Raw genomic sequence first — 19,185 nt, forward strand, 5'->3', positions numbered from 1 at the left:
GTGTCAGTTCTCTTGTACTCTAGTCGGCATTGTGCCTTTTGTATTAAATTCCGATGCAATTTCTGTGTTTCATCGTCAATAAGATGGTGCAAGGTGTACAGTAAACCAGAAGTGAAGCATCGGAATCTAAAACTGGACTCACAGGAGAGGTTCAAATCATAAAAAGTGAGAGTGTCAGTAATCTTGTACTTAAGTCGGCATTGTGCCTTTTGTATTAAATTCGGATGCAATTTCAGTGTTTCATCGTCAATAAGAATGTCCAAGGGATAAAGTAAATATGAAGTGAAGCATCGGAATCTAAAACTGGACGCACAGGAGTGGTTCTAATCATAGAAAGTTAGAGTGTTAGTCTTCTTGCACTTAAGTCGGCTTTGTGCCTTTTGTATTAAATTCGGATGCAAACTCTGTGTTTCATCGTCAATAAGAAGGTCCAACGGATACAGTAAACCTGAAGTGAAGCATCGTAATCTAAAACTGGACTCACAGGAGAGGCTCAAATCATAGAAAGTTAGTGTGTCAGTACACTTGTACTTAATTCGGCATTGTGCCATTTGTACTAAATTATTAAATTCGGATGCAATTTATGTGTTTCATCGTCAATAAGAAGGTCCAAGGTATACAGTAAACCTGTAGTGAAGCATCGGAATCTAAAACTGGACTCACAGGAGAGGATCAAATCATAGATAGTTAGAGTGTCAGTCCTCTTGTACTTAAGTCGGCATTGTGCCTTTTGTATTAAATTCGGTTGCAATTTCTGTGTATCATCGTCAATAAGAAGTTCCAAGGGGTAAAGTAAACCTGAAGGGAAGCATCGGAATCTAAAACTGGACTCACAGGAGAGGTTCAAGTCATAGAAAGTGAGAGTGTCAGTCCTCTTGTACTTAAGACGGCACTGTGCTTTTTGTATTAAATTCCGATGCAATTTCTGTGTTCATCGTCAATAAGAAGGTCCAAGGGATACAGAAAACCTGAAATGAAGCATCGGAATCAAAAACTGGACTCACAGGAGAGATTCAAATCATAGAAAGTGAGAGTGTCAGTCCTCTTGTACTTAAGTCGGCATTGTGCCTATAGTATTAAAATCGGATGCAGTTTCTGTGTTTCATCGTCAATAAGAAGGTCCAAAGGATGCAGTACCCCTGAAGTGAAGCATCGGAATCTAAAACTGGACTCACAGGAGAGGTTCGAATCATAGAAAGTGAGAGTGTCAGTCCTCTTTTACCTAAGTCGGCATTGTGCCTTTTGTATTAAATTCGGATGCAATTTCTGTGATTCATCGTCAATAAGAAGGTCCAAGGTATACAGTAAACCTGAAGGTAAGCATCGAAATCGAAAACTGGACTCACAGGAGAGGTTCAAATCATAGAATGTTAGAGTGTCAGTCCTCTTGTACTTAATTCGGCATTGTCTCTTTTGTATTAAATTCGGATGCAATTTCTGTGTTTCATCGTCAATAAGAAGGTCCAAGGGATACAGTAAACCTGAAGTGAAGCATCGGAATCTATAACTGGACTCACAGGAGAGGTTTTAATCATAGAAAGTTAGAGTATCAGCCCCTATGTAGTTAAGTCGGCATTGTGCCTTTTGTATTAAATTCGGATGCAATTTCTGTTTCATCGTCAATAAGAACGTCCTAGGTATACAGTAAACCTGAAGGGAAGCATCGAAATCTGAAACTGGACTCACAGGAGAGGTTCAAATCATAGAATGTTTGAGTGTCAGTCCTCTAGTACTTAAGTCGGGATTGTGCCTTTTGTATTAAATTCAGATGCAATTTCTGTGTTTCATCGACAATAAAAAGGTCCATGGGATACGGTAAACCTGAAGTGAAGCATCGGAATCTAAAACTGGACTCACAGGAAAGGTTCAAATGATAGAAAGTTAGAGTGTCAGTCCTCTTGAACTTAAGTCGGCATTGTGCCTTTTGTATTAATTTCGGATGCAATTTCTGTGTTTCATCGTCAATAAGAAGTTCCAAGGGATACAGTAAACCTGACGTGAAGCATCGGAATCTAAAACTGGGCTCACAGGAGAGGTTCAAATCATAGAAAGTGAGGGTGTCAGTTCTCCTGTACTCTAGTCGGCATTGTGCCTTTTGTATTAAATTCCGATGCAATTTCTGTGTATCATCGTCAATAAGTAAGTCCAAAGGATACAGTACACAGGAAGTGAAGCATCGGAATCTAAAACTGGACTCACAGAAGAGGTTCAAATCATAGAATGTGAAAGTGTCAGTCCTCTTGTACTTAAGTAGGAATTGTGCCTTTTGTAATGAATTCGGATGCAAACTCTGTGTTTCATCGTCAATAAGAAGGTCCAAGTTATACAGTAAACCTGAAGTGAAGCATCGGAATCTAAAACTGGACTCACAGGAGAGGTTAGAATTATAGAAAGTTAGAGTGTCAGCCGTCTTGTACTTAAGTCGGCATTGTGCCTTTTGTTTTAAGTTCGGATGCAATTTCTGTGTTCCATCGTCAATAAGAAGGTCCGAGGTATACCGAAAACCTGAAGTAAAGCATCGAAATCGCAAACTGGACTCACAGGAAAGGTTCAAATGATAGAAAGTTAGAGTGTCAGTCCTCTTGTACATAAGTCGGCATTGTGCCTTTTGTTTTAATTTCGGATGCAATTTCTGTGTTTCATCGTCAATAAGAAGTTCCAAGGGATGCAGTAAACCTGAAGTGAAGCGTCGGAATCTAAAACCGGAGTCACAGGAGAGGTTCAAATCATTGAAAGTGAGAATGCCAGTCCTTTTGTACTTAAGTCCGTATTGCGCCTTTTGTATTAAATTCCAATGCAAACTCTGTGTTTCATCGTCAATAAGAAGTTCCAAGGGATACAGTAAACCTGACGTGAAGCATCGGAATCTAAAACTGGACTCACAGGAGAGGTTCAAATCATAAAAAGTGAGAGTGTCAGTCCTCTTGTACTTAAGTCGGCATTGTGCCTTTTGTATTAAATTCGGATGCAATTTCAGTGTTACGTCGTCAGTAAGAAGGTCCAAGAGATAAAGTAAATATGAAGTGAAGCATCGGAATCTAAAACTGGACGCACAGGAGTGGTTCTAATCATAGAAAGTTAGAGTGTCAGTCTTCTTGTACTTAAGTCGGCTTTGTGCCTTTTGTATTAAGTTCGGATGCAAACTCTGTGTTTCATCGTCAATAAGAAGGGCCAAGGGATACAGTAAACCTGAAGTGAAGCATCGGAATCTAAAACTGGACTCACAGGAGAGGTTCAAATCATAGAAAGTGAGAGTGTCAGTCCTCTTGTACCTTAGTCGGCATTGTGCCTTTTGTATTAAATTCCGATAAAATATCTGTGTTTCAGCGTCAATGAGAAGGTCCAAGGGATACAGGAAACCTGAAGTGAAGCATCGGAATCTAAAACTGGACTCACAGGAGAGGTTCAAATCATAGACAGTGAGAATGTCAGTCCTCTTGTACTTAAATCGGCATTGTGCCTTTTGTATTAAATTCGGATGCAATTTCTGTGTATCATCGTCAATAAGTAAGTCCAAAGGATACAGTACACCGGAAGTGAAGCATCGGAATCTAAAACTGGACTCACAGGAGAGGTTCAAATCATAGAAAGTGAAAGTGTCAGTCCTCTTGTACTTATGTCGGAAATGTGCCTTTTGTATTGAATTCGGTTGCAAACTCTGTGTTTCATCGTAAATAAGAAGGTCCAAGTTATACAGTAAACCTGAAGTGAAGCATCGGAATCTAAAACTGGACTCACAGGAGAGGTTCGAATCATAGAGAGTTAGAGTGTTGGCCCTCTTGTACTTAAGTCGGCAGTGTGCCTTTAGTTTTAAGTTCGGATGCAATTTCTGTGTTCCATCGTCAATAAGAAGGTCCGAGGTATACAGTAAACCTGAAGTGAAGCATCGAAATCGAAAACTGAACTCACAGCAGCGGTTCAAATCAGAGAAAGTAAAAGTGTCAGTCCTCTTGTACTTAATTCGGCATTGTCACTATTGTATTAAATTCGGGTGCAATTTATGTGTTTCATCGTCAATAAGAAGGTCCGAGGGATACAGTAAACCTGAAGTGAAGCATCGGAATCTATAACTGGACTCACAGGAGAGGTTTTAATCATAGAAAGTGAGAGTGTCAGTCCTCTTGTACTTAAGTCGGCATTGTTCCCTTTGTATTAAATTCGGATGCTATTACTGTGTTTCATCGTCAATAAGAACGTCCTAAGTATACAGTAAACCTGAAGTGAAGCATCTGAATCTAAAATTGTACTCACAGGAGAGGTTCAAATAATAGAAAGTGAGACTGTCAGTCCTCTTGTACTTAAGTCGGAATTGTGCCTTTTGTATAAAATTCGGATGCAATTTCTGTGTTTCATCGTCAATAAGAACTTCCAAGGGATACAGTAAACCTGAAGTGAAGCATCGGTACCAAAACTGGACTCACAATAGAGGTTCAAATCATAGAAAGTGTGAGTGTCAGTCCTCTTGTACTTAAGTCGGCATTGTGCATTTTGTATTAAATTCCAAAGCAAACTCTGTGTTTCATCGTCAATAGGAAGTTCCAAGGGATACAGTAAACCTGAAGAGAAGCATCGGAATCTAAAACTGGTCTCACAGGAGAGGTTCAAATCATAAATAGTGAGAGTGTCAGTCCTCTTGTACTTAAGACGGCATTGTGCCTTTTGTATTAAATTCGGATGCAATTTCAGTGTTTCGTCGTCAGTAAGAAGGTCCAAGGGATAAAGGAAATATGAAGTGAAGCATCGGAATCTAAAACTGGACGCACAGGAGTGGTTCTAATCATAGAAAGTTAGAGTGTCAGTCTTCTTGTACTTAAGTCGGCTTTGTGCCTTTTGTATTAAATTCGGATGCAAACTCTGTGTTGCATCGTCTATAAGAAGGTGCAAGGGATACAGCAAACATGAAGAGAATCATCGGAACCTAAAACTGGACTCACAGGAGAGGTTCAAATCATAGAAAGTGAGAGTGTTAGTCCTCTTGTACTTAAGTCGGCATTGTGCCTTTTATATTAAATTCCGATGCAAACTCTGTGTTTCATCGTCAATAAGAAAGTCCTAGGGATACAGTAACCCTAAAGTGAAGCATCGGAATCTAAAACTGGACTCACAGGAGAGGTTTAAACATCGAAAGTGAGAGTGTCAGTCCTCTTGTACTTAAGTCGGCATTGTTCCTTTTGTATTAAATTCGGATGCAATTACTGTGTTTCAGTGTCAATAAGAAGGTCCAAAGGATACAGTACACCTGAAGTGAAGCATCGGAATCTAAAACTGGACTCACAGGAGAGGTTCAAATCATAGAAAGATAGAGTGTCACTCCTCTTGTACTTAAGTCGGCATTGTGACTTTTGTATTAAATTCGGATGCTATTTCTGTGTTTCATCGTCAATAAGAAGGTCCGAGGGATACAGTAAACCTGAAGTGAAGCATCGGAATCTAAAACTAAACTCACAGGTGAGGTTCAAATCATAGAAAGTTAGAGTGGCAGTCCTCTTGTACTTAAGTTTGTATTGTGCCTTTTGAGTTAAATTCGTATGCAAACTCTGTGTTTCATCGTCAATAAGAAGGTCCAAGTAATACAGTAAACCTGAAGTGAAGCATCGGAATCTATAACTGGACTCACAGGAGAGGTTCAAATCATAGAAAGATAGAGTGTCACTCCTCTTGTACTTAAGTCGGCATTGTGACTTTTGTATTAAATTCGGATGCTATTTCTGTGTTTCATCGTCAATAAGAAGGTCCGAGGTATACAGTAAACCAGAAGTGAAGCACCGAAATCTAAAACTGGACCCACAGGAGAGGTTCAAATCATAGAAAGTGAGAGTGTCAGTCCTCTTGTACTTAAGTCGGCATTGTGCCTTTTGGATTAAATTCGGATGCAATTTCTGTGTTTCATCGTCAATAAGAAGTTCCAAGGGATACAGTAAACCTGAAGTGAAGCATCGGAATCTAAAACTAAACTCACAGGTGAGGTTCAAATCATAGAAAGTTAGAGTGGCAGTCCTCTTGTACTTAAGTCGGCATTGTGCGTTTTGTATTAAATTCGGATGCAAACACTGTGTTTCATCGTCAATAAGAAGGTCCAAGGGATACAGCAAACCTGAAGTGAAGCATCGGAATCTAAAACTGGACTCACAGGAGAGGTTCAAATCATAGAAAGTGAGAGGGTCACTCCTCTTGTACTTACGTCGGCATTGTGCCTTTTATAATTAATTCCGATGCAAACTCTGTGTTTCATCGTCAATAAGAAGGTCCACGGGATACAGTAAACCTGAAGTGAAGCATCGGAATCTAAAACTGAACTCACAGGAGAGGTTCAAACATAGAAAGTGAGAGTGACAGTCCTCTTTTACTTAAGTCGGCAATGTGCCTTTTGTATTAAATTCGGATGCAATTTCTGTGTTTCATCGTCAATAAGAATATCCAAGGTACACAGTAAAACTCATGAGAATCATCGGAATCTAAAACTGGACTCACAGAAGAGGTTCAAATCATAGAAAGTTAGAGTGTCAGTCCTCTTGTACTTAAGTCAGCATTGTGCCTTTTGTATTAAATTCGGATGCTATATCTGTGTTTCATCGTCAATAAGAAGGTCCAAGGGATACAGTAAACCTGAAGTGAAGCATCGGAATCTAAAACTGGACTTACAGGAGTGGGTCAAATCATAGAAAGTTAGTGTGTCAGTCCTCTGGTACTTAAGTCGGCATTTTGCCTTTTGTATTAAATTCGGATGCAATTTCTGTGTTTCATCGTCAATAAGAAGGTCCTAGTGATACGGTAAACCTGAAGTGAAGCATCGGAATCTAAAACTGGACTCACAGGAGAGGTTCAAATCATAGAAAGTTAGCGTGTCAGTCCTCTTGTACATAAGTCGGCATTGTGCCTTTTGTATTACATTCGGATGCAGTATCTGTGTTCCATCGTCAATAAGAAGGTGCAAGGTATACAGTAAACCTGAAGCGAAGCATCGGAATCTAAAACTGGACTCAAAGGAAAGGTTCAAATCATAGAAAGTTAGAGTGTCAGTCCTCTTGTACTTCAGTCAGCATTGTCCCTTTTGTATTAAATTCGTATGCAAACTCTGTGTTTTATCGTCAATAAGAAGGTCCATGGGATACTGTAAACCTGAAGTGAAGCATCGGAATCTAAAACTGTACTCACAGGAGACGTTCAAATCATAGAAAGTGAGAGTGTCAGTCCTCTTGTACTTAAGTCGGCATTGTGTCTTTTGGATTAAATTCGGATGCAATTTCTGTGTTTCATCGTCAATAAGAAGTTCCAAGGGATACAGTAAACCTGAAGTGAAGCATCGGAATCTAAACCTGGACTCACAGGAGTGGTTCAAATCATAGAAAGTGTGGGTGTCAGTCCTCTTATACTAAAGTCGGCATTGTGCCTTTTGTATTAAATTCCAATGCAAACTCTGTGTTTCATCGTCAATAAGATGTTAAAAGGGAAACAGTAAACCTGAAGTGAAGCATCGGAATATAAAACTGGACTCACAGGAGAGGTTCACATCATAGAAAGTGAGAGTGTCAGTTCCCTTGTACTTAAGTCGGCATTGTGCTTTTTGTATTAAATTCCGACGCAATTCTTGTGTTTCTTCGTAAATAAGAAGGTGCACGGTATGCAGTAGACCTGAAGTGAAGCTTCGGAATCTAAAACTGGACTCACAGGAGAGGTTCAAATATTATAATGTGGGAGTGTCATTCCTCTCGTACTTAAGTCGGCATTGTGCCTTTTGTATTAAATTCGGATGCAATTTCTGTGTTTCATCGTCAATATGAAGGTTCAAGGGATACAGTAAACCTGAAGTGATGCATCGGAATTTAAAACTGGACTCAGAGGAGAGGTTTAAATTATAGAATGTTAGAGTGTCAGTCCACTTGTACTTAAGTCGGCATTGTGCCTTTTGTATTAAATTCGGATTCAAACTCTGTGTTTCGTCGTCAATAAGAAGGTCCAAGGGATACAGTAAACCTGAAGTGAATTACCAGAATCTAAAACTGGACTCACAGGAGAGGTTCAAATCATAGAAAGTGAGAGTGTCAGTCCTCATGTACTTAAGTCGGCAATGTGCCTTTTGTATTAAATTCAGATGCAATTTCTGTGTTTCATCGTCAATAAGAAGTTCCAAGGGATACAGTAAACCTGAAGTGAAGCATCGGAATCTAAAACTGGACTCACAGGAGAGGTTCAAATCATAGAAAGTGAGAGTGTCAGTCCCCTTGTACTTAAGTCGGAAATGTGCCTTTTGTAATAAATTCCAATGCAAACCCTGTGTTTTATCGACAATAATAAGTTAAAAGTGATGCAGTAAACCTGAAGTGAAGCATCGGATTCTGAAACTGGACTCACAGGAGAGGTTCAAATCATAGAAAGTGAGAGTGTCAGTTCTCTTGTACTTAAGTCGGCATTGTGCCTTTTGTATTAAATTTTTATGCAATTTCTGTGTTTCATCGTCAATAAGAAGGTCCAAGGGATACAGTAAACCAGAAGTGAAGCATCGGAATCTAAAACTGGACTCACAGGAGAGGTTCAAGTCATAGGAGTGAGAGTGTCAGTTCTCTTGTACTTAACTCGGAATTGTGCCTTTTGAATTTAATTCGGATGCAATTTCTGTGTTTCATCGTCAATAAGAATTTCCTAGGGATACAGTAAACCTGAAGTGAAGCATCAGAATCAAAAACTGGACGCACAGGAGAGTTTCAAATCATAGAAATTTGGGGTGTCAGTCCCCTTGAACTTAAGTCAGCATTGTGCCTTTTTTATTACATTCAGATGCTATATCTGTGTTCCATCGTCAATAAGAAGGTGCAAAGTATACAGTAAACCTGAAGTGAACCATCGGAATCTAAAACTGGACTCAAAGGAGAGGTTCAGATGATAGAAAGTGTGAGTGTCAGTCCTCTTGTACTTAAGTCGGCATTGTGCCATTTGTAATAAATTCCATTGCAAACTCTGTGTTTCATTGTCAATAAGAAGTTAAAAGGGATACAGTAAACCTGAAGTGAACCATCGGATCTAAAACTGGATTCACAGGAGAGGTTCAAATCATAGAAAGAGAGAGTGACAGTTCTCTTGTACTTAAGTCGGCATTGTGCTTTTTGTACTAAATTCGCATGCATTTTCTGTGTTTCATCGTCAACAAGAAGGTGCAAGGTATACAGTAAACCTGAGGTGAAGCATCAGAATCTAAAACTGGTCTCACAGGAGAGGTTCAAATCATAGAAAGTTAGAGTTTCAATCTTCTTGTACTTAACTCGGCATTGTGCCTTATGAATTTAATTCGGATGCAATTTCTGTGTTTCATCGTCAATAAGAAATTCCAAGGTACACAGTAAACCTCAAGAGAAGCATCGGAATCTAAAACTGGACTCACAGAAGAGGTTCAAATCAAAGAAAGTTAGAGTGCCCGTCCTTTTGTAATTAAGTCGGCATTGTGCCTTTTGTATTAAATTCCAATGCAAACTCTGTGTTTCATCGTCAATAAGAAGTTAAAAGAAATACAGTAAACCTGAAGTGAAGCATCGGAATATAAAACTGGATTCACAGGAGAGGTTCACATCATAGAAAGTGAGAGTGTCAGTTCTCTTGTACTTAAGTCGGCATTGTGCTTTTTGTATTAAATTCCGATGGAATTCTTGTGTTTCATCGTAAATAAGAAGGTGCAAGGTATACAGTAGACCTGAAGTGAAGCTTCGGAATCTAAAACTGGACTCACAGGAGAGGTTCAAATAATAGAATGTGGGAGTGTCAGTCCTCTTGTACTTAAGTCGGCATTGTGCCTTTTTTTTTAAATTCGGATGCAATTTCTGGGTTTCATCGTCAATAAGAAGGTTCAAGGGATACAGTAAACCTGAAGTGATGCATCGGAATTTAAAACTGGACTCACAGGAGAGGTTTAAATTATAGAATGTTAGAGTGTCAGTTTACCTGTACTTAGGTCGGCATTGTGCCTTTTGTATTAAATTCGGATGTAAACTCTGTGTTTCGTCGTCAATAAGAAGCTCCAAGGGATACAGTAAACCTGAAGTGAAGCACCGGAATCTAAAACTGGACTCACAGGAGCGGTTCAAATCATAGGAAGTGAGAGTGTCAGTCCTCATGTACTTAAGTCGGCATTGTGCCTTTTGTATTAAATTCTTATGCAATTTCTGTGCTTCATCGTCAACAAGAATGTCCGAGGTATACAGTAAACCTGAAGTGAAGCATCGGAATCTAAAACTGGACTCACTGGAGAGGTTCAAATCATAGAAAGTTAGAGTGTCAGTCCTCTTGTACTTAAGTCGGCATTGTGACTTTTGTATTAAATTCGGATGTAATTTCTGTGTTTCATCGTCAATAAGAAGGTCTAAGGGATACAGTAAACCTGAAGTGAAGCATCGGAATCTACAACTGGACTCACAGGAGAGGTTCAAATAATAGAAAGTTAGGTTGTCAGTCTTCTTCTACGTAACTCTGCATTGTGCCTTTTGAATTTAATTCGGATGCAATTTCTGTGTGTCATCGTCAATAAGAAGGTCCAAGGTACACAGTAAACCTGAAGAGAAGCATCGTAATCTAAAACTGGACTCACAGGAGAGGTTCAAATCGTAGAAAGTTAGAGTTTCAGTCTTCTTGTACTTAACTCGGCATTGTGCCTTTTGAATTTAATTCGGATGCAATTTCTGTGTTTCATCGTCAATAAGAAGGTCCAAGGTACACAGTAAACATGAAGAGAAGCATCGTAATCTAAAACTGGACTCACAGAAGAGGTTCAAATCATAGAAAGTGAGAGTGACAGTTCTCTTGTACTTAAGTCAGCATTGTGCTTTTTGTAATAAATTCCAATGCAAACTCTGTGTTTCATTGTCAATAAGAAGTTAAAAGGGATACAGTAAACCTGAAGTGAAGCATCGGATCTAAAACTGGATTCACAGGAGAGGTTCAAATCATAGAAAGTGAGAGTGACAGTTCTCATGTACTTAAGTCGGCATTGTGCTTATTGTATTAAATTCGGATGCATTTTCTGTGTTTCATCGTCAATAAGAAGGTGCAAGGTATACAGTAAACCTGAAGTGAAGCATCAGAATCTAAAACTGGACTCACAGGAGAGGTTCAAATCATAGAAAGTTAGAGTTTCAGTCTTCTTGAACTTAACTCGGCATTGTGCCTTTTGAATTTAATTCGGATGCAATTTCTGTGTTTCATCGTCAATAAGAAGGTCCAAGGTACACAGTAAACCTCAAGAGAAGCATCGGAATATAAATCTGGACTCACAGAAGAGGTTCAAATCATAGATAGTTAGAGTGTCAGTCCTCTTATACTTAAGTCGGCATTGTGCCTTTTGAATTTAATTCCGTCGCAATTTCTGTGTTTAATCGTCAATAAGAAGGTCCAAGGTGTACAGTAAAACTGAAGTGAAGCATCGGAATGTAAAGCTGGACTCACAGGAGAGGTTCAAATCATAGGAAGTTAGAGTGCCCGTCCTTTTGTAATTAAGTCGGCATTGTGCCTTTTGTATAAAATTTGGATGCAATTTCTGCGTTTCAGCGTCAATATGAAGGTCCACGGGATACAGTTAACCTGAAGGGAGGTATCGGAATCTAAAACTGGTCAGACAGGAGAGGTTCAAATCATAGAAAGTTAGAGTGTCAGTCTTCTTGAATTTAACTCAGCATTGTGCCTTTTGTATTAAATTCGGTTGCAATTTCTGTGTTTCATCATCAATAAGAAGTTCCAAGAGATACAGTAAACCTGAAGTGATGCATCAGAATCAAAAACTGGACGCCCAGGAGAGGTTCAAATCATAGAAATTTAGGGTGTCAGTCCTCTTGTACTTAAGTCGGCTTTGTGCCTTTTGTATTTAATTCCGATGCAATTTCTGTGTTTCGTCGTCAATAAGAAGGTCCACAGGATACAGTTAACCAGAATGGAGGTATCGGAATCTAAAACTGGACTCACAGGAGAGGTTCAAATCATAGAAAGTTAGGGTGTCAGTCTTCTTGTACTTAACTCGGCATTGTGACTTTTGAATTAAATTCGGATGCAATATCTGTGTTCCATCGTCAATAAAAAGGTGCAAAGTATACAGTAAACCTGAAGTGAAGCTTCGGAATCTAAAACTGGACTCACAGGAGAGGTTCTAATCATAGAATGTGGGAGTATCAGTCCTCTTGTACTTAAGTCGGAATTGTGCCTTTTGTTTTATATTCTTATGCAATTTCTGTGTTTCATCGTCAATAAGAAGGTCCAAGGGATACAGTAAACCTGAAGTGAAGCATCGGAATCTAAAACTGGACTCACAGGAGAGGTTCAAGTCATAGAAGTGAGAGTGTCAGTTCTCTTGTACTTAACGTGGAATTGTGCCTTTTGAATTTAATTCGGATGCAATTTCTGTGTTTCATCGTCAATAAGAATTTCCTAGGGATACAGTAAACCTGAAGTGAAGCATCAGAATCAAAAACTGGACGCACAGGAGAGGTTCAAATCATAGAAATTTGGGGTGTCAGTCCCCTTGAACTTAAGTCAGCATTGTGCCTTTTTTATTACATTCAGATGCTATATCTGTGTTCCATCATCAATAAGAAGGTGCAAAGTATACAGTAAACCTGAAGTGAACCATCGGAATCTAAAACTGGACTCAAAGGAGAGGTTCAGATGATAGAAAGTGTGAGTGTCAGTCCTCTTGTACTTAAGTCGGCATTGTGCCATTTGTAATAAATTCCATTGCAAACTCTGTGTTTCATTGTCAATAAGAAGTTAAAAGGGATACAGTAAACCTGAAGTGAAGCATCGGATCTAAAACTGGATTCACAGGAGAGGTTCAAATCATAGAAAGTGAGAGTGACAGTTCTCTTGTACTTAAGTCGGCATTGTGCTTTTTGTACTAAATTCGCATGCATTTTCTGTGTTTCATCGTCAATAAGAAGGTGCAAGGTATACAGTAAACCTGAGGTGAAGCATTAGAATCTAAAACTGGACTCACAGGAGAGGTTCAAATCATAGAAAGTTAGAGTTTCAGTCTTCTTGTACTTAACTCGGCATTGTGCCTCTTGAATTTAATTCGGATGCAATTTCTGTGTTTCATCGTCAATAAGAAATTCCAAGGTACACAGTAAACCTCAAGAGAAGCATCGGAATCTAAAACTGGACTCACAGAAGAGGTTCAGATCAAAGAAAGTTAGAGTGCCCGTCCTTTTGTAATTAAGTCGGCATTGTGACTTTTGTATTAAATTCGGATGTAATTTCTGTGTTTCATCGTCAATAAGAAGGTCTAAGGGATACAGTAAACCTGAAGTGAAGCATCGGAATCTACAACTGGACTCACAGGAGAGGTTCAAATCATAGAAAGTGAGAGTGACAGTTCTCTTGTACTTAAGTCAGCATTGTGCTTTTTGTAATAAATTCCAATGCAAACTCTGTGTTTCATTGTCAATAAGAAGTTAAAAGGGATACAGTAAACCTGAAGTGAAGCATCGGAATATAAAACTGGATTCACAGGAGAGGTTCACATCATAGAAAGTGAGAGTGTCAGTTCTCTTGTACTTAAGTCGGCATTGTGCTTTTTGTATTAAATTCCGATGGAAATCTTGTGTTTCATCGTAAATAAGAAGGTGCAAGGTATGCAGTAGACCTGAAGTGAAGCTTCGGAATCTAAAACTGGACTCACAGGAGAGGTTCAAATAATAGAATGTAAGAGTGTCAGTCCTCTTGTACTTAAGTCGGCATTGTGCCTTTTGTATTAAATTCGGATGCAATTTCTGGGTTTCATCGTCAATAAGAAGGTTCAAGGGATACAGTAAACCTGAAGTGATGCATCGGAATTTAAAACTGGACTCACAGGAGAGGTTTAAATTATAGAATGTTAGAGTGTCAGTTTACTTGTACTTAGGTCGGCATTGTGCCTTTTGTATTAAATTCGGATGTAAACTCTGTGTTTCGTCGTCAATAAGATGCTCCAAGGGATACAGTAAACCTGAAGTGAAGCACCGGAATCTAAAACTGGACTCACAGGAGCGGTTCAAATCATAGGAAGTGAGAGTGTCAGTCCTCATGTACTTAAGTCGGCATTGTGCCCTTTGTATTAAATTCTTATGCAATTTCTGTGTTTCATCGTCAACAAGAGTGTCCGAGGTATACAGTAAACCTGAAGTGAAGCATCGGAATCTAAAACTGGACTCACAGTAGAGGTTCAAATCATAGAAAGTTAGAGTGTCAGTCCTCTTGTACTTAAGTCGGCATTGTGAATTTTGTATTAAATTCGGATGTAATTTCTGTGTTTCATCGTCAATAAGAAGGTCTAAGGGATACAGTGAACCTGAAGTGAAGCATCGGAATCTACAACTGGACTCACAGGAGAGGTTCAAATCATAGAAAGTGAGAGTGACAGTTCTCTTGTACTTAAGTCAGCATTGTGCTTTTTGTAATAAATTCCAATGCAAACTCTGTGTTTCATTGTCAATAAGAAGTTAAAAGGGATACAGTAAACCTGAAGTGAAGCATCGGATCTAAAACTGGATTCACAGGAGAGGTTCAAATCATAGAAAGTGAGAGTGACAGTTCTCATGTACTTAAGTCGGCATTGTGCTTTTTGTATTAAATTCGGATGCATTTTCTGTGTTTCATCGTCAATAAGAAGGTGCAAGGTATACAGTAAACCTGAAGTGAAGCATCAGAATCTAAAACTGGACTCACAGGAGAGGTTCAAATCATAGAAAGTTAGAGTTTCAGTCTTCTTGAACTTAACTCGGCATTGTGCCTTTTGAATTTAATTCGGATGCAATTTCTGTGTTTCATCGTCAATAAGAAGGTCCAAGGTACACAGTAAACCTCAAGAGAAGCATCGGAATCTAAATCTGGACTCACAGAAGAGGTGCAAATCATAGATAGTTAGAGTGTCAGTCCTCTTATACTTAAGTCGGCATTGTGCCTTTTGAATTTAATTCCGTCGCAATTTCTGTGTTTAATCGTCAATAAGAAGGTCCAAGGTGTACAGTAAACCTGAAGTGAAGCATCGGAATCTAAAGCTGGACTCACAGGAGAGGTTCAAATCATAGAAAGTTAGAGTGCCCGTCCTTTTGTAATTAAGTCGGCATTGTGCCTTTTGTATAAAATTTGGATGCAATTTCTGCGTTTCAGCGTCAATATGAAGGTCCACGGGATACAGTTAACCTGAAGGGAGGTATCGGAATCTAAAACTGGTCTCACAGGAGAGGTTCAAATCATAGAAAGTTAGAGTGTCAGTCTTCTTGAATTTAACTCAGAATTGTGCCTTTTGTATTAAATTCGGTTGCAATTTCTGTGTTTCATCATCAATAAGAAGTTCCAAGAGATACAGTAAACCTGAAGTGATGCATCAGAATCAAAAACTGGACGCACAGGAGAGGTTCAAATCATAGAAATTTAGGGTGTCAGTCCTCTTGTACTTAAGTCGGCTTTGTGCCTTTTGTATTTAATTCCGATGCAATTTCTGTGTTTCGTCGTCAATAAGAAGGTCCACAGGATACAGTTAACCTGAAGGGAGGTATCGGAATCTAAAACTGGACTCACAGGAGAGGTTCAAATCATAGAAAGTTAGAGTGTCAGTCTTCTTGTACTTAACTCGGCATTGTGACTTTTGAATTAAATTCGGATGCAATTTCTGTGTTTCATCGTCAATAAGAAGGTCTAAGGGATACAGTAAACCTGAAGTGAAGCATCGGAATCTGCAACTGGACTCACAGGTGAGGTTCAAATAATAGAAAGTTAGAGTCTCAGTCTTCTTCTACGTAACTCGGCATTGTGCCTTTTGAATTTAATTCGGATGCAATATCTGTGTTCCATCGTCAATAAAAAGGTGCAAAGTATACAGTAAACCTGAAGTGAAGCTTCGGAATCTAAAACTGGACTCAAAGTAGAGGTTCAAATGATAGAAAGTGTGAGTGTCAGTCCTCTTGTACTGAAGTCGGCATTGTGCCTTTTGTAATATATTCCAATGCAAACTCTGTGTCTCATTGTCAATAAGAAGTTAAAAGGGATACAGTAAACCTGAAGTGAAGCATCGGAATCTAAAACTGGACTCACAGGAGAGGTTCAAATCATAGAATGTGAGAGTGTCAGTCCTCTTGTACTTAAGTCGGCATTGTGCCTTTTGTATTAAATTCGGACGTAAACTTTGTGTTTCATCGTCAATAAGAAGGTCCAAGGGATACAGTAAACCTGAAGTGAAGCATCGGAATCTAAAACTGGACGCACAGGAGAGGTTCAAATCATAGAAAGTGAGAGTGACAGTCCTCTTGTACTTAAGTCAGCATTGTGCTTTTTGTTTTAAATTCCGATGCAATTTCTGTGTTTCATCGGCAATAAGATGGTGCAAGGTATACAGTAAACCTGAAGTGAAGCATCGGAATCTGAAACTGGACTCACAGGAGAGGTTCAAATCATAGAATGTGAGAGTGTCAGTTCTTTTGTACTTAAGTCGGCATTGTGCCTTTTGTATTTAATTCCGATGCAATTTCTGTGTTTCATCGTCAATAAGAAGGTGCAAGGTATATAGTAAACCTATTGTGAAGAATCGGAATCTAAAACTGGACTCACAGGAGAGGTTCAAATCATAGAAAGCGAGAGTGTCATCTCTTGTACTTAAGTCGGCATTGTGCCTTTTGTATTAAATTCCGATGCAATTTCTGTGTTTCATCGTCAATAAGAAGGTGCAAGGTATACAGTAAACCTGAAGAGAAGCATCGGAATCTATAACTGGACTCACAGGCGAGGTTCATATCATAGAATGTGAGAGTGTCAGTCCTCTTGTACTTAAGTCGGCATTGTGCCTTTTGTATTAAATTCGGACGTAAACTTTGTGTTTCATCGTCAATAAGAAGGTCCAAGGGATACAGTAAACCTGAAGTGAAGCATCGGAATCTAAAACTGGACGCACAGGAGAGGTTCAAATCATAGAAAGTTAGAGTGTCAGTCCTCTTGTACTTAAGTCGGAATTATGCCTTTTGTAACAAATTCCAATGCAAACTCTGTGTTTTATCGTCAATAAGAAGTTAAAAGGGATACATTAAACCTGAAGTGAGGCATCGGAATCTAAAACTGCACTCACAGGAGAGGTTCAAATCATAGAAAGTGAGAGTGTCAGTTCTCTTGTACTTAAGTCGGCATTGTGCCTTTTGTATTAAATTCCGATGCAATTTCTGTGTATCTTCGTCGATAAGAAGGTGCAAGGTGTACAGTAAACCTGAAGTGAAGCATCGGAATCTAAAACTGGACTCACAGGAGAGGTTCAAATCATAGAAAGCGAGAGTGACAGTTCTCTTGTACATAAGTCGGCATTGTGCCTTTAGTATTAAATTCCGATGCACATTCTGTGTTTCATCGTCAATAAGAAGGTGCAAGGTATACAGTAAAACCTGAAGTGAAGCATCGGAATCTAAAACTGGTCTCACAGGAGAGGTTAAAATCATAGAATGTTAGAGTGTCAGTCCTCTTGTACTTAAGTCGGCATTGTGCCTTTTGTATTAAATTCGAATGCAAACTCTGTGTTTCATCGTCAATAAGAAGGTTCAAGGGATACAGTAAACCTGAAGTGAAGCATCGGAATCTAAAACTCGACTCACAGGAGAGGTTCAAATCATAGAAGTGAGAGTGTCAGTCCTCTTGAACTTAAGTCGGCATTGTGCCTTTATTATTAAATTCCGATGAAACTCTGTGTTTCATCGACAATAAGAATGTCCAAGGGATACAGTAACCCTCAAGTGAAGTATCGAAATCTAAAACTGGACTCACAGGACAAGTTCAAATCATAGAAAGTGAGAGTGTCAGTTCTGTTGTACTTAAGTCGGAATTGAGCCTTTTGTAATAAATTCCAATGCAAACTCTGTGTTTTATAGTCAATAAGAAGTTAAAAGGGATACAGTAAACCTGAAGTGAAGCATCGGAATCTAATACTGGACTTACAGGAGAGGTTCAAATCATAGAAAGTGAGAGCGTCAGTTCTCTTGTACTTAAGTCGGCATTGTGCCTTTCGTATTAAATTCCGGTGCAATTTCTGTGTTTCATCGTCAATAAGAAGGTCCAAGAGATACAGTAAACCTGAAGTGAAGCATCGGATTCTGAAACTGGACTCACAGGAGAGGTTCAAATCAAAGAAGTGAGAGAGTCGGCCCTCTTGTACTTAAGTCGGCATTGTGCCTTTTGTAATATATTCCAATGCAAACTCTGTGTCTCATTGTCAATAAGAAGTTAAAAGGGATACAGTAAACCTGAAGTGAAGCATCGGAATCTAAAACTGGACTCACAGGAGAGGTTCAAATCATAGAATGTGAGTGTGTCAGTCCTCTTGTACTTAAGTCGGCATTGTGCCTTTTGTATTAAATTCGGACGTAAACTTTGTGTTTCATCGTCAATAAGAAGGTCCAAGGGATACAGTAAACCTGAAGTGAAGCATCGGAATCTAAAACTGGACGCACAGGAGAGGTTCAAATCATAGAAAGTGAGAGTGACAGTCCTCTTGTACTTAAGTCAGCATTGTGCTTTTTGTTTTAAATTCTGATGCAATTTCCGTGTTTCATCGGCAATAAGAAGGTGCAAGGTATACAGTAAACCTGAAGTGAAGCATCGGAATCTGAAACTGGACTCACAGGAGAGGTTCAAATCATAGAATGTGGGAGTATCAGTCCTCTTGTACTTAAGTCGGAATTGTGCCTTTTGTTTTATATTCTTATGCAATTTCTGTGTTTCATCGTCAATAAGAAGGTCCAAGGGATACAGTATACCTGAAGTGAAGCATCGGAATCTAAAACTGAACTCACAGGAGAGGTTCAATTCATAGAAAGTGAGGGAGCCTGTCCTCATGTACTTAAGTCGGCATTGTGCCTTTTGTATTAAATTCGGATGCAATTTCTGTGTTTCATCGTCGATAAGAAGATCCAAGGGATACAGTAAACCTGAAGTGAAGCATCGGAATCTAAAACTGGACTCACAGGAGAGGTTCAAATCATAGAAAGTGGGAGTGTCAGTCCTCTTGTACTTAAGTCGGCATTGTGCCTTTTGTATTTAATTCCGATGCAATTTCTGTGTTTCATCGTCAATAAGAAGGTGCAAGGTATATAGTAAACCTGATGTGAAGAATCGGAATCTAAAACTGGACTCACAGGAGAGGTTCAAATCATAGAATGTGAGAGTGTCAGTTCTTTTGTACTTAAGTCGGCATTGTGCCTTTTG

This window comes from Schistocerca americana, chromosome 3 (assembly GCF_021461395.2).
Source record: "Schistocerca americana isolate TAMUIC-IGC-003095 chromosome 3, iqSchAmer2.1, whole genome shotgun sequence".
Lineage (NCBI taxonomy): Eukaryota > Metazoa > Arthropoda > Insecta > Orthoptera > Acrididae > Schistocerca > Schistocerca americana.